Here is a 6,659-nt window from a genome sequence, read left to right on the forward strand (position 1 = left end):
TTGATAAAGTCATGGAGTTCATTAGCACGAGTGTACCTCCAAACCCATCTGAGCCCCTTTGCCTTCACTGAATATGTACCCCAGCATATTCACACTGATCGTCACAAGGTGGGCTGATAAAAGAGCATAAACAGAGCAGCGTGTGGTTGATGCTCATAAAATAGTTGTTGAATGAACTTTGTTCATTTTAAGTTTTGAGACAGGCTCTCACTTTGTCACCCAGGCTGAGTGCAGTGGCGTGATCATAGCTTACTGCAGCCTTGAACTCCTGGGCTCAAGCAATCCTGCTTCCACAGCCTTCCAAGTAGCTAGGACTATAGGCACACACTACCCGACTAATTTTGTTTCTTTGTTTTGTAGGGATAGGATGTTGTCATGTTGCCCAGGCTGGTCTCCAACTCCTGGCCTTAAGTAATGGCCCTGCCTTGGTCTCCCAAAGTGCTGGAATTACAGAGGTAAACCACCATGTCCATGAATGTTGGTTAAAATTATAATCTCAAATGTCACATTTTTAGCTGGGTATGGTGGCACGTACCCTTAGTCCCAGCTCCTCGGGAGGCTGAGGCAGAAGAATCGCTCGAACCCGGGAAGCGGAAGTTGCATTGAGCTGAAATTATGCCACTGCGCTCCAGCCTGGGCAACAGAGCAAGACCCTGTCTCAAAAAAAAAAAAAATTAACGTTGCATTTGGCAGTAGTTAGTGATAACTGTCTTTGCTTTTTAGCTAAATTTGGTTATTTTACATTGTAGAATATATCTGAGTATAAAACAATAAGAATCTGAATGAAACTAAAAATTGTCATTTAACAAGTGTAACTGATCTGAATGGTTCCAGGACACTTGAAGTGTGATAAATGCTGTTCAATTACCAGATACACACACACACACACAGACTTCCAGGCCTAGAGGGAACCCTCATCCAGGCTTCACTACACAGCAAAGCTGCCCATTTTGCACCACCTGGGACCGAGACTTCAGAAAACCACAGCCTGCTTGAAATTGGCTCCCAAGAGCCTAACAATTTCTTTCTTTCTGCTGTATTTTTGGTGGGGAACTTAAAAGAAAAAGCTGTTAGATATCCCAGGAGGCAATGGAGAGCCTAGAAGAGGACTCAAAAGGCTCCATCTAGCCCCCAGATGACTTTTTTATAGCTTTGAAAGTTTTAAAAATTGGGACATTTTACGTAAATATATGGTTTTGCAACTTCTCTTGAAATAGAGAATCTGGCATCTCTGGACCAATATTCCATTAGGCAATACTTGGTTGGAGCTGATTTGCAGCCGCCCTTTTCAAAGGTCCCCATTTACCTCGGTTTCTTACAGCGCCTAACTGTCTCACTCATTTCCTTTACTCATCCAGCCCTTAACAAGTCTTTTGTTTTGTTTTGTTTTGTTTTGTTTTTGAGACAGAGTCTCGCTCTGTCACCCAGGCTGGAGTGCAGTGGTACGATCTTGGCTCACTGCAAGCTCTGCCTCCCGGGTTCAAGTGATTCCACTGCCTCAGCCTCCTGAGCAGTTGGGATTGCAGGCACCTGACACCACACCCGGCTAATTTTTGTATTTTTAGTAGAGATGGGGTTTCACCACGTTGGTCAGGCTGGGCAAGCTTTAAGTTGCTGACCCAGCCTAGACATTGGTGGCGAGAGTGGGAGTTCCATAACAGTGAGAAAAACCTCAAAAATGTCAATTAATTTATCAGTGTGATTGTAGCATCGGTTCCTACAATGTCTAGCATATTTGCACACACAACTGCCCTCTCTTTCAATTTCCCATAGCAAGAAGCAAATAATTGCATATAATTTATTATGGGCTTGGCATTGTTTCAAAATTCATATATTAACTCATTTCGGTCTCCAGAACAACCCTATAAAGAAGGTACCTTTTTAATCTCCATTTTCAGATGAGGAAACTCAGGGGCAAAAGTTAAGTAACTTAACCAAGATCACATTGCTAGTAAGTAAAAGGGCCAGGAATTGATTCTGTGTAGTCTGACTCCAAAGTCTTGACTTTTAGCCACAACAGTATGCTTCCATGTTACATATGCATTCAGGGTTAAAAATTCAGTTACTGGCCAGGCATGGTAAACACATGCCTGTAATCCCAGTATTTTCAGAGGCCGAGGTTGGAGGACTACTTGAACACTGGAGTTTGAGACCAGTCTGGGCAACACAGTAAGACCCTGGCTCTACAAAAATAATAATAATAATAATAATAATTTAATTTAATTCTTCAAAGTATCTCTCCATGTCTGTGAAAAGCACTCTGGATACCCAAAGCTGAACTGATTTTTCCTCCTCAGGGCTCCCAGACACTCTGTGCTTACTGCCACCACAACACTCATCACATAGCCCTGAAATTGCCAGCCAGACTTGCAGTCTAACTCTTAAGCAAGGAGAATACCTTATTCACCAGCATGTGGTATGTAGCACACATCCAGTGTTTATTGAATGACAAAGTAAACTGTGTGCTTTTTCACTTTTGTATTGCTACCGTCTTGGACCAAATGGTCATCATATCAAAACTGGACCAATTAACAGGATATTGAATGGTCTCACTGCCTCTGGACTTCCATCTTTCCACAGCAAATTCTCCACAAATGCAGATAATAACAGCTTGTTCTCAAAGTTGTTGTAAAAATGTAATGAAAAAATGCTTATAGAGTGCCTAACCCAGGTGAGTGCCTGGCACTTAAAAGTAATTAGCAATATAGTGCTTACTGTTGTAGGTAATACTGGAATATTTCATTCAATAGCTTTTTTATGGAGTCACCCCCAGACCCAACTTAAATTCCTGCCTGCAGCCCTGTACATGTGATTCCTTTCTCATCTTCAACCTGTGTTCCTCCATCTGGCATAAATGAGAGAGTGCCAAAAGCCACAGAATAAGTAGGTTTCGGCTCCCCAGGAACAGAAGTTATACTTAAGGACTTGGGATGCACTGTGAAGGGGGAACATTATTCTATGCCAATGCTTATGAGTATACATTATGGAGTCTACTGCAAACTTTCCAAGCATTTTTCAAAAGATAAAACATAAGACTTAAAGTAAATTCTTACTTGCAGATGACTGCTCCAGGTTAATACCCTCAGACTCCTCTGGAAACTAGGTCAGCTGCCCTATGAAAGTACTGTCTGGCACCCAACAGATGCTCAAAACCCTTACTGCCTGCCAAGCTCTGCATGCTCTTTTGAAGTCACTGGTTTCAATGAGAACTTCCTCTATGCATGTTTTCAAGTAAGAATAAGAGCAATAATAATAGCAATAGCCAACCCTTACTGATCTTCTCCAGTGTGCCATGCTCCCTGCCAGGCAACTTATATATCTTACATTTTTTTTTTTTTTTTTTTGCACATGACATTGCTTTCTTTTAGTTGGAGTGAGGACAAAACCTGGTCATGTTTGGAGATAAACAGCCTCATCTAGGTGGTGAAGAACATTCTTATCTTTCTTGGTTAATCAGGTCCTAAATTCAAGGGATTTCCACGTGTTCTTTAAAACCACCTGAAACTGTCCTGCGCAGGCTCACACCGCAACTCTGTACCAAGGGCCTGGCCCCACCTGCAGCCAGAGGTCATCTCACTGGGTGTCATCATCATCAAAAAGATCTTCAAAATCATTTTAAAAGTCTGCATGAACGGCCTTTTCATTGGCTGCCAAGTCCATCAAGAGCCTCGTGCTGCCTCCTGCCTCGTCCAGGTCCACGTAAGGCCCGGCGTCCTCAGGGAACATCTCGTCCACGGCTGGCTTCATCTCGGATGCGCCTATATCTTATATCTTAATATTCTAACAACTCAGAGACGTAGGTACAACTATTATCTCCTCTTTATAGATGGAAACAGGCTTGGAAGGCTCAAATAACATCCCAATTCACATAGTATAGCTGTCTTCTGGCGAAGAGAGATTCAGACCCCAGACATCATCACTTTTCACCACTAGGCCACATTGCCTCTAGTCCAATAATAATGAAATTATTCTTTGTGTTAAAAAAAAGTTTGTCTCTGCCATGAGGAAAGGATATTTCACTATTATTATCATGTTTATTTAAATATGCATGTTGAATCCTTGAGATAAAGAGGTAAAACCCTCATGTCCTTAATTTAGACTATTTCTCCTTCCTCACCCACACATTGATCGTATACATCTAGTAGACTAAGTAAATACAGCTTAGCGTATATACCATTAAAAACAGAAGAAAGTTTTAGTTCAGATCCTTCCTTTTTCCTGAAGACTTGTTGTTTGTGCACTATCTTGAATGCAAGAAAACATAAATTTATTTACTTAATTAATTTATTTATTTACTTTTTGAGACAGGGGCTTGCTCTGTTGCCCAGGCTGAAGTGCAGTGGCATCATCTCAGCTTACTGCAACCTCTGCCTCTGGGGTTCAGGTGATTCTCCTGCTTCAGCCTCCCGAGTAGCTGGGACTACAGGCATGCACAACCATGCCTGGCTAATTTTTTGTATTTTTAGTAGAGACAGGGTTTCTCCAGGTTGGCCATGCTGGTCTCAAACTTCTGACCTCGTGATCCGCCTGGCTCGGCCTCCCAAAATGCTGAGATTACAGGCATGAGTCACCGCACCTAGCCCAAAAATATTAATTTATATTGCATTTTAAAAGCCTTTCAATAGTCCATTTCATTATAAAAATGGTACACACTGGGTAAAAATAAGAGTATTCCAGCATAAATACACTTTAAACCCTTTCAGAAAGGCTGAAATATTGGCACTCTCTTCCACTAAAGCTGACAAGGAATACTAAGCAGCACTCTCTAGCAAAATCATATACTAAATATTTAAAAAGTATTATAAAGTGATAGGCTAGATAAGCAATAAGTATGTTTAAATACAGATAAATAAATAAAAGAATTTTATAAGAACATTTGGTCTTCACCCACCCCATTCAATAGCTTCTGTTCAATTGTGAAGTCTGTACGTCAGTGACAAGAGAGTGTGAAAAGAGAAGTGAAATCAAATAGGAAACACAGTCACTTCAATGGGCTTAACTGTTTACAATATCTGACTTTTCACAATTCAAACAATTCTGGGTTTCCCACAACTTTCCAAAGTAACCAACTTCTATTCAGAAAGTGCTATTGTATATATACATATTTTTTTAGATGGAGTCTCGCTTTGTCTTCCAGACTGGAGTGCAGTGGTGCGATCTTGGCTCACTGCAACCTCCGTCTCTTCGGTTCAAGTGATTCTCCTGCCTCGGCCTCCTGAGTAGCTGGGATTACAGGTGCACACCACCACGCCCAGCTAATTTTTGTATTTTTAATAGAGACAGGGTTTCGCCATGTTGGCCAGTATGGTCTTGAACTCCTGACTTCTGCCTCCCAAAGTGCTGGGATTACAGGCGTGAGCCACCACGCCTAGCCAGAATATGCTGAATATGGAATTATTTTTCTGGTTCCATATGGAAAAGTTTAAATTTTTTGTTCAATTTTTTGTAGATCTCTTTAGGAACTGATAGAAAGTTTCATGAAAATCTTACGGTGCAAATTCAAATTTTTCTAATCATTAGCAGATCCTGTTTAAATAAGTTTATCTCTTGATTAAGAAGGTTACTTTATAGGGAGAGGCTACTTGACTGATATTGCAATCAGTAATGGAAAAGAAAAAGAAAATGAACAGTCATGAAAAAGAGTAGCTACAATCTCTTTTTCTACAATGCAAAACTAATTCTACAATGCAAAACTAAATCTACAAACAAAATCTACAATCCAGATTTTGTATATAGACTACTCTAAAAATAAGCACTGAAAAATTAGTCAGAACCTAAAGAAGTGTGATAGACACTTAGTCCTGAACTCAGTGCCTAAGGAATAATTGAATTCCCAACAAACACTGGTTGTTCTATGGATTCATGAGTACATTTTATCACATTTTCTATTTTATTTTGTGTAGATTTCATGTGTATCTATGATTGGCTAAATTCAGAATGGAAATGTCATTCACTATGATGTAACCTTGAGCAAGTCAGTCTCTCTCTGTGGACCTCAATTCCATCATCTATAGAATGAAGGGTTTGGATGAGAATATCTTCAAGTTCCTTCCAGGTCTGCTACATTCTACAATTCTAGATAATGGCTGTGGTCAAATACTGCTCTTTGTAATTTTCCTAGCACAAGGCATGGTGCCTAAAATTTATGAAATACACAATCAAGGATGAATGAATAGAAGCTTTCAAAGGAGGAAGTAAAATACCTAGTGAACATGAGACGGTTTGGGTGCCTAGCTAGACTACAGGATGTTAAATGTTTTTCAGCTTTGCTGTAAGACATGCTTGTTGTGATAAATGTATTATAGAAACTTGGGGGGAAAAAAATGAGGCTGGGTATGGCGGCTCACTTCTGTAACCCCAGTACTTTGGGAGCCTGAGGTGGGAGGATCACTTTCACCCAAGACTTTGAGACCAGTCTGGGCAACATTAGGATATGTTTTTAAGTTGACAACATATTATGAAAATGTTTAAATTTATACTTTTTAACAGCTGCAAGATATTCTTTAGTATAGTTATTCAATGTGTTAAACCATGACCCTATTTTCCCAAATTATTGCTATTTCAACCAATCCTAGAGTAAGTATTCCTATACATAGAGTCATGCATACTGATGTTTATATTTTCAATTTATTCTTGAAAGTAAAATTACCAGATCAGTG

The 6,659-nt window shown here is 40.0% G+C and overlaps 1 pseudogene; it reads right to left on the reverse strand.

Moving 5' to 3' along the window:
- Positions 1-3,573: 3,573 nt before the first annotated feature.
- LOC105526248 lies at positions 3,574-3,747 on the reverse strand (annotated as a pseudogene).
- Between the last annotated feature and the right edge of the window lie 2,912 nt (positions 3,748-6,659).

This window comes from Colobus angolensis, unplaced genomic scaffold, assembly GCF_000951035.1.
Source record: "Colobus angolensis palliatus isolate OR3802 unplaced genomic scaffold, Cang.pa_1.0 Scaffold58, whole genome shotgun sequence".
In the NCBI taxonomy this organism is placed as follows: Eukaryota; Metazoa; Chordata; class Mammalia; order Primates; family Cercopithecidae; genus Colobus; species Colobus angolensis.